The sequence below is a fragment of the Drosophila miranda genome, chromosome XL (genome assembly GCF_003369915.1).
Source record: "Drosophila miranda strain MSH22 chromosome XL, D.miranda_PacBio2.1, whole genome shotgun sequence".
Classification (NCBI taxonomy): domain Eukaryota; kingdom Metazoa; phylum Arthropoda; class Insecta; order Diptera; family Drosophilidae; genus Drosophila; species Drosophila miranda.
The window spans coordinates 22,892,972-22,910,825 of record NC_046673.1 but is presented as its reverse complement, the minus strand read 5'-3'; the positions used below and the strand labels follow the sequence as shown (position 1 = coordinate 22,910,825).

General features: G+C 45.5%; 1 protein-coding gene across 4 annotated transcripts in view; it reads right to left on the bottom strand.

The window, feature by feature from the left end:
* The window catches only part of LOC108162715 (protein folded gastrulation), a 35,156-nt gene extending 19,224 nt beyond the window's left edge, over positions 1-15,932 (bottom strand). Inside the window, exons 1-3 of one of the 4 annotated variants that reach the window (XM_017297582.2) lie at positions 15,771-15,932; positions 14,081-14,847; positions 1,675-1,827 (exon numbers count right to left, since the gene is read on the bottom strand). The gene's annotated coding sequence lies outside the window, so the exon portion shown is untranslated. Of the gene's footprint in view, positions 1-1,674; positions 1,828-14,080; positions 14,848-15,316; positions 15,595-15,770 lie in introns of those variants that run through there. The other 3 variants (XM_033386262.1, XM_033386268.1, XM_017297590.2) reach the window with 3 other exon arrangements.
* Between the last annotated feature and the right edge of the window lie 1,922 nt (positions 15,933-17,854).

Genomic DNA, 17,854 nt, shown 5'->3' with positions numbered 1-17,854 from the left:
AAGCACGAAGCAGCAGTCGTCGCCTGCCCCTCTGCCGCCCTGCCGCCCTGCCCCGCTGCCGTTGCCAAATCGACGAGTTCATTAATTTTGGATTTTGTAACTTTTATTCAATGTGCGGTAACACACTCGCAACAGCAGCAGCAACAGCAGCAGCAACAACATCGATATAGTACGAGCATGTGGCACTCTCCGGCAGGCAGGCTGGCACTCGTATATTTTATGCACATCGATTCGAACTTTGCAGAGAATTCCCATTATTTATGGGCACTGAGATAAAGAAACAGTCGGCAACTACATCGGGAATCGACAGCAGCAGCAGCAGCAGCAGCAATTAAGAGCCAGAGGATGTGCTCGAACGAAGGAATGCCCTACAGAGGGTCCCAAAAGAGACGTGCTCCCAGGGAGAACGAGGAGACAGGATCATTCCCGGTTCCTATAGAACTTGCAGATCCTATAATGCATCCTTTGACCGCCTCTGAAGCCTCTTATCTGAAGCATATCCAAAGGATCAAAAGATACAATAATACATCTTCAGTTCGGTAAAGTTTCTTGGGTAAACCTTCTAGATTGTTCTCACACTTCTTCAAAGGTTTTCTTTGATTTATTTCCTTAACCATTTTCAAAGATATTCAATCCCAAAAGAAGCATTATTTGAGCCTCTTTCTTGCGTTTCATCTGATGTTTTAGTATTAATTGGTAATTGTATCTTCCCGTCAGCAAGCGTTAACTATCGTATGGTTTCAATAGTTCTTTTAAGGTTTGGTTTGAAGCGTTCGAAAAATTATTAGATCTGCCCTTCGATGGGGTTTCATGGAACAAAACACCAAAAGCGATGCCTGAGCGTAGAACTAATTGTGTGGGTTCCATGTTTCCCCCTAAAAGCCTCACAGCGAACATTAGAAACATCATAAATATCAAGGGAACTAAACAGAAGCCCCAAGTGGACTTACATCAAGAGGAATCTCCCAGGAAATGATGATAGTTCAGACCCCTTTAGTACCATATATGGGGAGTTCTTCAACAGTGGGGGGCCTGGCCTTCTGCCTCTGCCACGTCACGTATGTGTGTGTGTGCTCTCCACTCCCAGGCGGACTCCCCGACGTTTTTTGTGCCCTGGAAAATGCATTTTCAGCAGAAAGTCGGGCCAACAACTGGCCAATTGGCAAGAGCGCAGAGTAGTTGTTGTGTTTAATCAACTAAAACGGGAAATAAAAAGCGAAAGGGCAAAAAGAACAGACACGCGAGAGCGTGAAAAAACTTGTCAACGCCCCCGCGAAATTATTCCCCGTTTTTTTTGGTCGGAATTTATGGCATGCAAAATTATCAGCGGAAAAAAGTGGCCAAAAGTGGGTGGGATACTCTTTTGGGGCGGAACTTCTCCTTGCTGTGATACCAAGAGCAGTATTTAAATACTAAACTACCAATGGGGCACATCGGCAGACGAAAATACTAAAAAAAAATGGCATTGAAAAACGGGATATTATTTAAGGAGTAAAATACCAAAATATACCCAACAAAAATATCATTCCATATCGTATCCTGTACAATTTTCTGTCTGCAATGCAGATCCTCTTTCCCTAATCGTTTCCATAGCCCCCCGCCCCTCCCCCTCCCGGACGATCCCCAATAAAAAATATATCTGGGGATATATTTGTGTGTGTAACCCGTACTCACCCCAAATCAGGAGGCCACATGAAAGCCAAATGATATATGAGCTCCAGAGAGAAAAAAACCTTTCTCTATCGCCGAATGTATCTACGGGAGCGGTGCGCAGGATGCACTCCCTCTGGCGTTCCAGTCCTTTGCGGGGGGGCACGTGGCTGGATACTGAAAATTAAAAAGAGCAAGCCAGAAGCTGAAATTAAAGCCACGAAATGTTGAAATGTTGAATCAACATTTATTTCGAGTCGAAGCCGAACGAAACTTTTGCGCTGATAAATCGAGGAAGCGGGGAAACAGGAGAGCGGGGTGGCGGGGTGGCGGGAAAGGAAGGAAGCCAAACCAGATGAGAGGAAAATGAGAATAGAAATGAGTGGAACGATTGGTGAGTGGGTGATTGGGTGAGTGGGGCATGTGCCATATCCCGTATCCAAGAGGAAGTACAACGTGGGGGACTATCATCAAACGGACGGGCAACGGAATGGCGCACTTAACAAAATGCGACCTTGAGAGACCGAAAACATCGAAATTCCAAGAAGAACGACATCCGGGGGGCGGTCTAAACGATAAGCATTATACGATATGCGATATACATATGTATGTGCTATCCATTGTAGGGCTCTGTATGTTCTACGATGTTCTGTGCTAGATTCTAGACTGCGGATCGAAAGGTCCTCCCTGCAGACACTTCTTCGTTTCGATCCCAAGAACTATGACAACAGAAACCACTCCGAAAGGCAGTAGGACTCTTTCCATGACTGAGAATGCAGAAATAATCAACCCAGAGCATCACTGGGCCTCCTTTCCTCCTCCACCATGTAGTACGAGTATCCCGCCCCCCCGCAAAGGGCACTCAAATCTTCGTTTGAGCTTCAGATTTTGGTCTAGTTTCCCGTTTTTCCGCTTTCCCGTTTGCCATTTTCCGTATTTCGAACATTTCAGTGTAACAAATCCAGTTATTTGTTGAGTTTGACAGTTTAATTCTACGCCTCGATGAGCGGACGAGAACATGAACATGAACCCCCCCACCCTACTACCCCTACCCCGCTGCCCCCCTGCCAGCCTGGCAGCTCTCTCGGTTCGAACCGAACCCCAATCACAGGGGCTGTCTCCCCCACCTCCGTCTCTGTACCACGCAATGTCTATTTCAATCCAACAGATACATCTACAATAGATGGGGAGATGTATCCGATGGGTTGCTTTTGCTGCCGCTGATTTGAGAATCAAACAAGTTTGACATTTCCAACAAACATTCAACGAAAGCAGAGCTCCCCTGCACGTGTATCCCACAGATACTCCCAGAGGAAAAAGATGATACTCCGAGGGGCACATGCACATGCAGATACAGATACTCTAAAGTTTAGATACAAATCCGAAAAAGTGTTTATATGAATAGCAATTTGCATCCATCCGCCAGAGAGATTCGATTCCAGTTTCAGTTCCAGTTCCAGTTCCCCATTCCTCCCTTTTCCATTCCATTCGATTCGATTCCAGTTGTCGGGTGTTTTACGGGTCTTATGGGTGTCGTGTCTGTGGGAATAGGGCTCTGTATCTGTATCTTTAGCTGGTATCTGTGTATCTGCCGGCCGAGTGAAAACTTGTCCCGCAATCAACTTGCGAATCAACGAAAGATCATTAAAATACAAATAAAAATGTGAGCCGCCGCCAAAAACAAGTTTAAAATGTCAAAAACAAAAAAAAAACTGTAAAAAAACAGCAACAATTGCTGCCGCTGCCGCTGCTGCTGTCGCTGCTGCTGCTGCTGCTGCTGGCTCTGCTTCAATATTGCATGTTTTTCCGTGGCGCCGCAAAGGCAACAAAAATCAAATTAGCGCCCAAACAGATCTCCCCCCACCCCAGGCACTGCCCTCGTGCCACTGCCCCCTGTCCCTGCCCCCTGCCTCTGAGTCTGACTGTTGCAATCGACATTCATTCATTCATTCATTCATTCGTTCATTCCATATCTCTCGCGTTTCGATACCCTTTTAAGGGGCAGCGACAGGGTATATTACGATTCCTTTGACTTCCCCCAAAGGCTACCAGGAGTATTTTCATATAGTCTATTCCCGATCTGAATCATTGGTAGAGGGGGTTTTTCTATATTTTTTTTTAGTTTTACCCTTCGATGGAGTCCTCACATCTCTATCTTTTTGGTATTTTCTTGTAAATCATCGAAAATCCATAATCTGTTTTAGTTTTTAATCGGAAAAAGCACCAGAATCCCTGCTCTGCATCGGATGTGTCCTTTCGCTTATGGGTAAATTTGTACCGTGAATCAATGCTTCATTCGCATCCGGATATGTGCCCAAATCTGAGTGAAATTTGACAGTATTTCTTTAAATATTAAAAAAAAAGATCCTTCCATAAAATACAACGAATAGATGTTTAAAACCTTTCTGGATAGCTCAGATCGGATCATAAATCATATTCTACCACAAGAGCCTTATTATTTTCAAGGATATCTTCCATCTTCCTTGGCTTCCAATTGCTTCCTCCGAAGCAATTGGATCAGGAATCAAATGTCATCCAAATAGGAATCCCATGGCCATATCATACCCACTATACCATTATAATACTCCCTTATACGCCCTTGTATTACACTCCCGTTCGTAGAGGGTATACAGAGGGTCTAGGGTATATTTTAGGGTGTCGTCTTTCGTCAAAGCCCCCTTTTCTTTCTCTTTTCTCGTTTTTTGTGTTGTATTTTTTTATTGCTGTTCATAATTCGCGCTTATGCAAAAAATGTTTAAATTAAACGCAAGATTTCTTACTTGTTTTCTTCTTTTGGCAATAAAGCGGAACAGAGAGGGGTAGGGGGGAGGGGGGGAACGGAACAACTGCAGACAGACAGACAGAGAAAGAGGCGGAGAGACAGACAGCAATACTTGAAAGGCAAAAAGGCAGAAAGACATATAAATGATAATCATTATAAGTCCGTTAAAATTTATGAACAATGAAAACTTCAACGACCACAAAAATTCCAAAAGGGGAGGGGGGGCTAAACGCGAGGGAACGTCAGTTGTGGTGCCAGCAGGCAGAAGGGGGGGGAAGTGCGACTAAAATTAATATTAAGATGACGACAATCGCAAAATTTGCATTCATTTGATAGTAAAAAGCAAAACCCCATTGTCGCGACGATCGATGGCTAGAAGAGGGCGGACATGGAGGGGGGGGACTACGATCCATTCCCATTGGAATTCCTTTTTGAAGGCAAGAAAATGGAGTCCCTCATGGAGTTGCCTGAAGGATACTTTCCCACGTAACTCCCGAAAAGATCGTATGGAAATATTCATTGGGTTTATAGACAGAATTAATCATAAGTTCCATGACCAAAGAATAGAAAACGGTTTTGCTTTATTCGGAGGCCAAAAAACACTCAAAAGAAGCAAAAGAATATCTAAAATCAATCAGGGAGTCCATTTGCAGATCAGAGAATCAGGAAGAGAAGGAAACTGGAGGCTGATTCAGTCTTGAACTCTGGCAATTGCAAAACAGATCGAAGAGATCCGCGAGAGACGAAATCCGCGACCAAGACATGATTAAAGCTCAATTAATTGCCTCGCGACTAGGCAGTGAGGCAATGAGACAATGAGGCAATGAGACAAGGAGACAAGTGGCAGCAGAAGCCTCAGAGCAGCCTCATCGACTGCGCTGCATTGCTGTCATCATCCATCCATCCATCCATCCGTCCATCCACATCAAAACCATCATCAGCATTCAAAGACCAGGCCCCAGATGTCAGGGACAGCAGCCCGAAAACCCCAATGGAATATTCACACAGCGAGACAGAGAGAGACGGAGACAGAGACAGAGAACTTTGATCTGTCATGAAAGGGAGCGGGGAGGGGGGGCCGAAGAGGGGTTACATCAGAGATGGAGGCGAGATGGATGGGAGGCAGCATCGGTTAAAGTCATCCAATCATTATCAACAATGCACGACAGACACGACATATAGGAGCCGACCCCCGACTGTAGTCCGTAGAGTTTTTTTATGGCAGAATGCAATCTGCTTTTACTCTTTACTCTCTCGCTCTCTGCCTGTCCCTGTCCCTGTCGCTCGCACTCATTACCAAACTGCTACACTCAGAGAAAACTATATACTGGATGTGTCTATAGGGATAGTCGTGTGTGTCCAAGCCTCAAGGAGGGCCACATTCGAGCACGCTTTGGGTCTTCGAATGAGGCCTTTAATGATGTCGATTCACTGTTCAGATTACCCCTAAGCGAAGGGATACATTCCATGGTAGAAACGGTAGAAAAAGAACAAAATATGGGGAAACCCTTAGATGAACGTCGAGTGCAACATTCCACTGGAGCATTAAAAGTGTCCAAGTTTCTCTCAGTGTAGATTTGGTGCTGTTTTGCAATGCTGATCGGTTCAATCGGAGGTCAATGTTCTCACGGGTTTCTGAATGTTTTTCGCACAATATTTCAGCAATATTTCTATTCTATTTTATTTTGTTTTTGCATTTGCATTTTATTTACTCTCTCTCGGTCTCTCTCGCTCTCTCTCGCTCTCTCTATCTCTGTCTCTCTCTGCTTGTGGCTTTGTCTCTTTCCCTTACACTTCGAAAGAGTCATTAAACTTTCTATGGATTTTCTTATCAATGTTGTTCCCTGCTGCCTGCCACCGTTCTTGGCTGCATGTTGCAGCTGCATCGCGTCATTAGTTGAATGATTTTGAATGTGGAGCATCTATTGGATGCTGGATCGCATCTCACGTTCCATGGAGGAGCAGGGCAGGGCAGGGCAGGGCCAGGGACTGGGCTAGGGGCTGGGCCAGGGGCAGGGCCTCCACTGGACCTCCTCTGTTTTTCTGTTTTCTGGATTCGTGATCCAACAGCTGCCCTGCCCCCGGTCCCCGTCCCCCGCGGTGGCTGCCTCTTGTGCTTGTGCCCTGTGTTTAGTCAGCAGTCATCATCAATTCAATTGCTTGGACCACAAAATCATTGACAGCGCAAAAGTTAACAACTAGCAACACAATGCCCCTGTGCCCCTATCCCCCTGCCGTGCCCCCCTGCCCCCTCGTTGTTGCAGCATCAGCATGTCAGCGCATTCGTGGTCACACGACCCCCCGCCTCCGCCTCCGCCTCCGCCTCCAGGGCGCCATCATTGGGGGGGTTCATGGGAATCCGCTCCAGAAGATGCCACACACAGCAACGGCAGCAGCAGCAGCAGCAGAAGCAGCAACAACTGTTGCAGCTGCAGCAAACTTTGGCCCCGCTTTGGACGCTGGCATTGGCGTGGGTGCCATGCCACACAGATCGGTGGAATGGGGGGGAATGGGGCACGGGGCATGGGGGGTGCTGCTGATGTTGCTAGCATTTCGCTGTCGCAACAAATTTTAATACATTTCTCACATGATTTCAACGAATCGTTGGTGCCGCTGCTGTTGCAAGTGTTTCGTGTCCCATTGTTTGGAGTCTCGTGGGGGCCCTTTGGCGGTTGGATCTGGTTCTGGCTCCGCTGTCAGTCGGTCATGTTGCATGCCATTATGCCACTACAACATGTGCGTTGCATCCACACCGCCCCATCCGCGACTGAAAATGCAAATAATCATGCATCACATGCGATGAGGCAGACGGGTAGGGGCAGGGGCAGGGACAGTGGAAGGGGCAGAGATCCCACAACCAACACACAAACAGAAAAACACCATCGTGTCATATGTGATGGAGTTATCCAAAGTTCCACAAGCTCCCCCCATGGAAGGAAGGTGGGTTTTTACGGATTCCATGGATTCCATACTCGTATCATTTATTGCACTCATTCAGAGAACCCCAAACTCATTCGACTTTTATCGCTTCCGATTTGTAATTCTACACAGAGAGAACAAATCACTGAAACTGTTATAAAACTCCCTATAACTATTCAAATCGAGCGTGGAAATTGTAAAAAGAAAAGGTGTTTTCCCACCAAATTTAACATTAATATGATTTTTTTTTTTTAATTTTGAATTTAAATATTTTTGAAAATTATATTTCTATATTTATAGAAAATTTTAGTTATATTTTTGATTATATATCATATAATATATTATATTAAAAAAAAATTATTTCAGAACTAAAAAAAATATTTTTTACTATCAGATTAAATGTATTCATATTTCCCACGTCGTACATTTATGTTTGGTTCAAAGTGAATTATATTTAATTTCAAATATTTCCGAATATTTAATTGAAGTCGAGACGTGATTCTTTTCCCTATGTTATTTTTTTCTGGCGAAATATGAGACAATTCTGCAAATATTTCCAACATTTCAACGATTTCCATGGACTATATCCACCGATATCTGTTTCTATCATTCCCCTGTTATTGAATCTCCCCTTAAAGTTCTCCAAAGTCGTGTTTTTATGCGCAAAACCTTTAAAATGTATCAACATTTGATGGCTGTTTATTTTCTACCTCTCTCTAGCCCTCTAGCCCTCTCTCTATCTCGCTCGCGCTCTCTCTCTCTGGTGTTTTTCCATCATTTTCATGATTGTGTTTTGGTAATTTTTTGCCGGTCGCTTGTAATAAGCTCATCATTGGCTTATGTTGCTGTTTGTTTGTTTGTTGGTTTGTTGGTTTGTTGTTGCGAGTTTCATTGTTGTTGTTTCTGCTGCTGTGGCAGTCTCTCTGTTGTGTTCAGCACGCCCTCGGGGGCCACGCTCGGGCTCCCCTCCGCTCCTCGGTGGCTGGTGGCTGGTGGCTGCGTTGTTGTCGCTGTCATAAAATGAAAAACCCCAAAACGTGCAACATACTGCATAATAAACAACTGCAACAACAGCACAAAAGAAGCAGAAGCAGCAGCGGCAGCAATGGCAACACTGGCTGCACCAGGCGGCAACCCTGGGCTTCAACAACAACAACAAGAAATATGGCAACACTGGCTTAACAACACTGCGGCAACACTACACTACACGGAATACGGGGGCATAAACAAGTACAAAATATCAGAGAACAACAGAAACAACAGAAAAAAAAAGGAGACCAATAGAAGGGGAGGATAACGAGAGAGGGGCAGAGGGGGAGAGGATATAGAGTGGGTGGGACATCCACATATGATATGAAAATATGCCAAAAAGCCACCGGAAAAGCGAGAGAATTGTCAAACCCCAAAAAACATGGCACGGGATACCGCAGAACAGCTGTAACCCTCCTCCCAGCCCCAGCCCCAACCCCTGTACCCCCATTGCCACAACTCCAACAACAACAACAACAATTATAATAGTTACACCAACAACTACAGCCCCGCGAAAAGTTGCCATGTAAAATGTGATGCCTGAGGGAGGCAGAGAGGGGGGGTTGGAGATGGGAGCAGTAGGCAGCGGTGGCGGAGGTGGAGGTGGAGGCCTCTGGCAGAAGGCGGAGCTCAAAGAACGTGTCAGCAGTGGTGGAAGAGAATGGACACTGACACTGGCACTGGGTCCGGTCCGGTCCGGTCCGGTCCGTCTGAGGGCAAAGCGATGGCATTGTCCGAAAACATATGCTTTCACACCATGCCCCAAATGCCCCACCTGCCCCGCAGGCAACCGTGGCACCCAAACACGAACAAACATGTGGGAAAGCGATGAACAGCTTTGCATACAGACCCCACAAAATTGTCAAAGTTCTGCTGCGAATCGGATTCTGAAACCAAGAGAAAAGAGGAACATTTACGGGGAACATCGATTTATGTATGGCTGTGTGAATAAAGTGAATCATCATTCGTTCGGCTGTGGAGTGAATGATTGAGTGATTGAGGGAGGAATATGGATATCAAATGTTGTGTTTCAAGAGTTCATTCTTCATTAAGGAATGCTTCGTCTGTGAATAACATCTGGTATTCATGCTATAAATGAATGATTACTCATTTCAGACCAGGGTTTCTTTGGGGGGAACTGGAAATGAAATGAATAAAATAATGAATGTTTCAGCAAAAGAATGCATTCTTTACCCCACGAAAGGGCACTCACAAATGTGTCTCTCATGGATGTACATTTGATGTACGTTTGAAAAGTACTCAATTCCATAAATAAATAACAGATAGATCTTAGGAATCGCGACTCTCTTAAGTGGTGGGATAATCGGGATTTTCGCCATATTCCATTCATTTATTCAATGCATTCACTCTTCATTTACCATGAATCACCCAAAAGAATCACGAATGCTATTGCATCCTGTCATTCGATTATTTGTTGTCGCCTGGACATGGCACTGGGACCCTGCCACACACTGCTGTGTGGCAGCAACAACCATTGACCCCCGCCCCCCGCCCCCGTCCTCTTTGCTGCTGCTGCATTTTGGCTCTCATATTCCACAAACAGGAAAATTAAGTGCTTGTCACATTTGCGGTTGCGGACACCGTTTAATTTTCTGTCTATTTTTATGCACCTCTGACCTACGGCACCTATTCGACCTGCCCCCCTGTCCCCTGTGCTGCTGCTACAACGCATGAAAAATAAAAAATAATTAAATCATTTATCCAAAAAGGAAAGAAAAAGAGAGAAGAGGCAGGGGAAAATAGAAATGAAAACGGAAAGGTGGAATATAAAATGTGTAATAAAGTGTAATAAAAAAGAATTGTAAGCGGAAGCAGAAGCGGCAGCAGCAGCAGCGGCAGCGGCACCAGCGGCAGCGACGCATTCAACTGGAACGCGACTGCGGAACGGAAGAAGGTGGCGGCGGCGACTCCCCCTTAGCCCCCCCCAGGCCCCTCATCCGGGCTTCTTGCGTACTCTCAAGGGGAGGCTCCAACCAGAACTGAAGGCAGGAACAGGAATCATCATCATCATCGTCGTCGTCGTAAGGAAGCCAGACAGACAGACAGACAGAAAGAAAGAAAGGCTAATCCTCTCTCTCTCTCTCTCTCTCCTGCTGCAAGTCGAAAATTTAGATACACTTGAAGGTTCGTTGGGATCCAGGTACGATCAGGCATTATTCTCCGAATCATCGTTCGATGATTCCATTCGAATAGGGTGTTCCCCTACGAATCGTGGTCATAAATCATTCGCAAAATGCCTGCGAAATGTTGCAAGGCACGTCCGTAGCGAGCGATGCCAAATGGCATTGATTTGTTGTGCAAATTGCCCATAAACGAAAGGATACACGCGCCTAAAATGTCCACCTTAAAGATACAACTTAAGGATCGTTATAGAGAGTGGTGGTACAGAGTGGTTCCAAGTGCTGCCCCACAGCCGCAATACTCTCCACAGGAAAGGGTATGCTTGGCCATGGCCCGTAATGGAAATTACCAACAGAATGGGTATCGACTGGGGGGGGTACTAGGGGGAACCGGGGGAGGGGACTCTGGAGTGGAGTGGAGGCTTCAAACAAGAACAATAAAAAATCGCATTGCAATAGCGGCAATGGGGGCAGACGGATGGGGCGGTGGAGACGGTGCACCTGTGCGTGTGGAAGGGGCAGGTAGAAGCCAGAGAGGCCGTGGCAGAGGCCCCTCGTTGGTGGGGCAAGCGGCAGGGAGGCGTTTGTACGGCGGCCAAAAACTGATTACTGCTTCCGCTTGCCCCCCAAACAAGAGCCGTGTGGCAGTGGCAGTGGCTGTGGCAACAACAGCAATAACCACAAAAGCGTAACATGCGCTCTGCCACAATCAGAGTCACTGTCTCTCGCTCTCTCTCTCTCTCTCTCTGCCCCCGCCACCGCCCCAACTCCCTGGCCCTCGTGCTACCTGGAGGCACCACCTGTTTCGTCGACACTTTGACGCTTCGCTGGTTTTAGGCGGTCGGTCCCGTGCTACGCGTTTGACTTCGACGATGACTCAGCCACAGCCCCCACCGAACCCAGACCCTTGCCCCTCGCCACCCCGTCCCATCCCACACATGTCCCTCATCTGCACCTGCCCCTGCCCCTGCCCCTGCCCCTGCCCCCGCCCCCGCCCCCGCCCCTGCTTCATGGTTAAATAACCCACGGGGCAGCGGGGGGAGCGAGCAGAAGAGCAGACCTGTGAAACGCTACGTTGCACATGAGATGGAAAAGCGAGGCAGAGACGACGGTGCGTGGAGGGAGGAGGCAGCCAAGTCTAACGGCAACACGAAATGCCCGCCTTATTAGCCAAAAAAATACAAAGAGAAAAAGAAAACGTGCTCAACAAGTGAATAAATGAATGAATACTTTGAATATTCCACAGAATCCCCCTGTAGGTATTCAATCGATAATCATTTTCCTTCTGGCTCTTTCCGCCGAATCGAATCTATCTTTACTGTTTCTCGGAAGCACTCATCTGTGGGCGATCGCCATTTTCGCGGAGAATTAAGTGGGAAAATGAAGGAAAATTCCAATGCAAACACAGCGTTTTCGGGGTCCCAGGCACGTACCACCGCAAGAGGCACCGCAACAGGCACCGCACATTCATATTATGCTTTCCTCAAGGGATATATTCATTCGAAACATTCATCCCCTTCATTCATTGCTCTTTTGACCATTTGAATGCCGAAATGCCGGACAGCCGCCTGCCGCCTGCCGCCTGCAAATAGAATTTCGTGATGTATTCGTTTATTTTTCGACGGTTGTCGGATTTCATTTCACGTGGGTGCTGGGCGCTGGGTGCGGGTGCGGGTGCCCCTTTAGCCATTCAATTATCGTGCCCCATCACCCATTCCATTCCATCCATTTGAGTGCGCCCCTCGTGCTCGTGCCCCTGTTTGCAACACTTTCTAATGCCTTTAATGACTTTTGAACTTCAAATTTCGGTGTGGTGTGGATTTTGTGGCACTTCGGATGTCAACAATTTTCGAGGGTTGCCGCTTGGTTGAATGCAATTATTTTCGGCTTTTATGCGGGAATCTGCTTAACTGTTTCGAGGGATTCCTCCTCTCTCTCTCTCTCTCTCTCTCTCTCCTTTCAAACGGAAGTGATCGCTTGATCGGTGAGCCACCGGTGGCACTGATAGAGTATCACTCTATATACAGTCTGCGAGTGACATCATCTTCAGCATCATACACTCGTAGAACCCATCTGCATGGAACCCATCTGACGATCGTCATGTGATGATCGTTTTGTTGTTTTCGCAAATGCTCGAAAATTTCAGTTCTGATAAGATACCGCGCAAAAAGGGGTCAAATGGGGTCAATCATCAGCCACAGAATTGGGCAAGCAAACTCTTCTCTTGATTGGGAATATTGGATTGGATTCCCATGTGAATTTTGAATGGAAATATTCCAAAAATTCAAGAAAATACGCAATACAATTCAGGGATTATTCCTAGGGATTCATTTGTGGTACGAACTTTGTGGATTGTGGATGCTGTGTGGAAATGGTGTTAGATCACATGGTATGGGTTCTCAAACAGGGATTGCTTTCCCTTTCGGTCATTGTGGACGGTCTACGTATATGGTTATGGATCCCGAGTGGATCGTTGGATCGGATATGCGTTTTGGTGGCTCTGAAGAATTCATATGTGTATGTGCAGGTCTTTGTCGATTGTGGTTTTAATGAGAATCAGAGATTGAGATAAAAGCTATTTTTGTTCATGATTCGTTCTATCTTAAGCTTTCAAAGTACCATTCCGACTAAAGTTTGTTGGGAAATTGACAAATTCCAGCCTTCAAAGCATCAAAGCCACACAAACACCACGACATGTGGCTACCCTTCCCATTTAGATACCCTTTTAGACGATTCGTTTCACTCAGTCCATTGACCTTTCCCAATAGCCACGATCTGCATGGAATCAGAGGATCAAACCCCAGGATCCCTGCAAAGCCTCGCATTTTCCCATACAATTAGGCCACAGCCATAGCCATAGCCATAGCCATAGCCACAGCCGTCAGAAGGTCAACATCGGGCCACAGCGGGAGGGAAAACCATCGTCGCGGATAAGCCCACCATCAGCCCTCCAAATGATATGAAATACGAGGCACACGCAAAACCCAGAAAATACCGAAAAAAATACATACATTTCATTTAAGACTCGCCCAAAATCCGCCTTCGAGTTCGGATTCGGATTCGCATTCGAGGCGTAAAGAAATTTCGCCTGCCTTTGGTTTTAATTGAATTTGCATTAAAAACATGTTTCATCCAGCGAAAAGGAGAAAAAAAAACCAATAAAAAGAAGAGAATTATAAAAAACACACATAATGGCAGTGAAATAAAATATAAAACAAGGGAGAAAGATGAATCAACTATGGAGGATCGAGGCGGGAAATACCCTATGAATGAAGATCACTCAGGGAGGGGAGAGTCTAGGTATTGAAATACCTACTAATTGTTGGATTATCTGGGAAAAACAAAAGAGTATTTGTGGTGAGATAAAGCCAAGACATAGGTTTCCTTAAAAGAAGATCTAGAGCCAGGGAGTACCATTAGTACATGGTATAAAAGGGTTCTTTTTGTGGGTAGAGCTTATCCCAAAATCATCCAAGGACAGACAGACAGGGGGTGGGTGCCGTGCGACCTCTGTTGGGGCCTCTTTATAGGGTATAATTATGCGTATAATTCCACTTACTTTTGCTGTGTTTTTATATCCCGCGCGCGAAACGAGAAAGATCTCCCTGCCGTCCGCGTGCTTTTGCTTTTGCTTTTGCTTTTACGTTGCTCTTCTGCCTTTGCTCTCTCTCTCCGCTCTTTCGTTGTTGTTTTTATCTTTCACTCTTTTGTCGTTGGTGTGTTTTTGTTTTTGTTATTGTTGTGTTTGGCTTTTGTGGGTTAATACCAAATTATTGTAAAAATAAATTAGCATATATATAAATATTGAACACAAATTTTGATTTTGATTCGGATTTTCGGTTCGCTTTTTGTTCTTTTTGTTCTCGCTCTAAAAAACACACACTTCTCTGTCGTAGTTTTTGTTTTTGTTTTTTATTGGAACTATCTGGTTTTGTCCGGACTCGAAGTCCGTATTTGAATATCGATCTAAAATTTGTTTAATTATTTCGGTGGACCTCCTCCTAGGGGGGCTGCTGCTGCTGCTGGGGGCTGCCTCGGCTTTCATTTTATGGCCGATGCGGCGGCGGCTTTTGTGGCCTTTGTCGCTATCATTATGACACGCACTGTAACTGTAACACTGTAACAGGTGCCTCTCCCGCTCCACTCACTCACATGGCGCACGCACACTGCCGCACAAAAGTACGCTCGCTCCTCGCTGAAGGGGTATTCACGCGGTATTCACACGGTATTCGTTCACAAAGAAACAAGACACACACTCACAAAAAAAATGCGAAATAAATTGAATTCGTGTTGCACAGTGCACAGTGGGACAAGAACAACAAATAACTGTGGGAGAAAATAGAGAGGAAAACAAACAAAAAATTATTAGAATTATTTATCTGAAGATCTGAAGCACTTTATGGAAGGGAACTTCTGAAAACACTCGATAGTTTTTTGAATTACACTTTTTTGTAAAAAAAAAAAAGAGGGTATACGAAAGGGTACGACTATTGAGGTTTAGTTATTGTTCAGTGTTCAAGATTGTGTTCGTATTTTAGAGTAGGTTCTATCGGTCCTAAGAGCCATAGCATGCACAACAATATTTCCCAACATCCCGTACATTCCCCATACATCATCGGTATACAAATATATACATAATATATATATGTATTTTATGTTTTTCTTTTTGTTTCCCTTCACACAGATATCGCGGGAGTGGAGTCTTTCTTCTATTTTGTTTCCCTCCTCCTCTCTTTTGAGTCTACTCATTCTTCGGTCACAATTATTTTGAATACGGGAATCGGGTCAAACATACATAGTTCTGTTTCGTATCGAACGCAATCCAATTCCACGACAAAAGAGAAATGCACACGGAAAAGCGTTTTATTCGAAACGAAGAAATTTACTCGGAATCGTTTTTGCTTTTTGTTTTTTGTTTTTGGCGCGCCGCACGAACTCGAACTCCTCTCCGCCGCAGCAGAAGAGATCATGAATTATTGAAGAATGGATGATGATATTAATGTTTTATTTGAAAAATGCACGTTCTGGCCGATTGCACATGTCTCTCTGTCTCTCTCTCTCTCTTTTCTTGTTCCGAAAAACGAAAAAGAAACAGAAATAGAAATGGAAATGGATTGTGGATCTCATCCTCCTCTCCTCTTTCTATGGGAAGCACTTGCTGTTGCTGTTGTTGTTATTATTGTTGGCTGTGGCTGCTTGGGTCTCTCCCTCTCCCCCTCCTCTGGCAGATCGCACGCCTGCGCACGCACCGTTACCGTTAAACGTTCACAGTTGCTGTTTATGGTTGTTTATTAGCAACAAACACTCGACAATATGTGTGTGTGTATTTGCTGTTGTTTCATTTTTCGCGGCCCGAGAAAGATTGAGGCGGGCAAGGCCGTGCATTTCCCATACGATCGGTTCGGTCGCTGCTCGCGCCCTACGTCACAAACTCCGTAAATGTTGCCCATGCAACACAAATGTTGCTGGCAGTCCGCACTCATGTTGCTCGGGTAAACCTGTTGCACTGCTAGGCATTTGTCGAGTACGGGCACTGGGATACCCTATATACCCTCTGCTGAGCTGCCTATAAATAATGGGGAAAATAACAAGAGACTAGTTTCGTGCCCATATACATAGAACAAATATATATCGGTTATCACTACCCTTCTTCCTTCTTCTTGAAATGTGGCCCATTCCATGTTGCTGGAAACACGCAAAGCACAAGGGGCATTAGCAGAACGTGATGGTGCTTGGCAACATTTTGCACGGCTCCGACGTGTTGCTAAGCTCCACCTCGTTGTGGCAATACCCCACTGATCGCACATAAAGTGTGGCGCAACATTTCAGACGCGTTAGATGGTGGCATTCGATCGCAAGGCATAAATAAGCGAGGTAAGGTGTTTCCCGAAGATCAAAGATGCACTGAGAAAAAAGAATAATTTCTAAGTAAAAACTGGAAAATTCATGGTATTCTTCGATGAATTTGGGTTTTCTTTGTGAAACTGAAAACTGGACTCTTGCCGAGTTCTCTTCGGACCCGCCCGTGCGACTAAGGCATGAATGGGGAGTGCGTGCGGATGATTAATGACCCTATGAGAAATGCATTGTCGACTGGTCTCCCTCTCTCTCTTTTAAGGGAATTTACATAGAGACACGAACACGATTTCCATGGTTTATCTTTGGTTTTCGGTTTTTGGGTAATTCTTTTGGTAAATTTCCATTGACATTCGGTTTTCGGTTATCCGAAATTTGGTTTTATTTTCGAGAAATTTTCTATTTCTATTTTGAATTTTCTGTGTGGGGTTTTTGTGTCTGAGGTCAGGGGACAGACCGGACGGGACCGCCTGGTGGGAATATTTCACTCTTGGGTGACAAGTGCACGATACGATCCCCCCACTCTAAGCGAACGAACGAAAGAAAATTTCTTTAGAGGCAGTACCAGAGAAAGGAATATCCGAAAGCTTTGGCTTCTGGCCTGTTCTGTTTTGGCAAATTGTATTTCACGCCACTTTTAATTAGCCGCCCCCACTCGAGCGTTGCTTGGGCCCCACATAATGGCCAATTAGGCCCCGCACTTGGCCGGAACCCCGAATGCGGATCGGGGAATGGGCCAACGGGGATGGGATGCGCTTATGGGGCTCATCTCTCGCGCGGCCGGCTCTCGGTTGACTTTTGAGTGGTCAAGTGCGTGTCTCTGGAACTTGGGAGACTGGCACTGGCACTGGCACTGGTGCTGGCCTTTCCCTTTCCCCCCAAAATACAAGACAAAAATAAAAAACTCCAAACAAATTAAAAATACAATCCAAAAAGAGCCGAAAGAGAAAAAAATTCAACTGTTGTTGGTACTTTTCCTTCTTCTTTGGCATCTCGGGCATTGGCTTGGAGTTGGACTTCTTGGCTGCTGTTGTTTTTGTGTGTTTTGTGTTGTATTTTTTGGTGCTTTAAGTGAAATCAATTAAAAAATTTCTTTGTCTTTCGAATGTTTGCCTTCTGCTGCTGGCCCTGGCTCCCTTCCTTCCCTGCTTCCCTGCGTCCCTCTTCTTGGAGCCAGCCCCCCTTCGAGTGGCATTTGGAATTTTCAATGGAAATTAATTTCTTTTTACATTTCTTTACTGTCTTCTGCTGTTCCCCCCTCCACCTCCCCCTACCCTCCCTTCCTCATCATCTTCTACTCTTCATCTTGCTAATCATTTTCACTTTTACTTCTCTCCCTCTCTCCCCCTTTCCCTCTTTCCCTTTTGCCCACTCTCTTAATGTTCTCGTTTTCACTTTCCGAACAAGTTTTTTTTTTCGGGCTGGAGATTTTGCTGGAAAAAGTGAATCCAAAATCAATTAAAACAAAGTTCGAGCA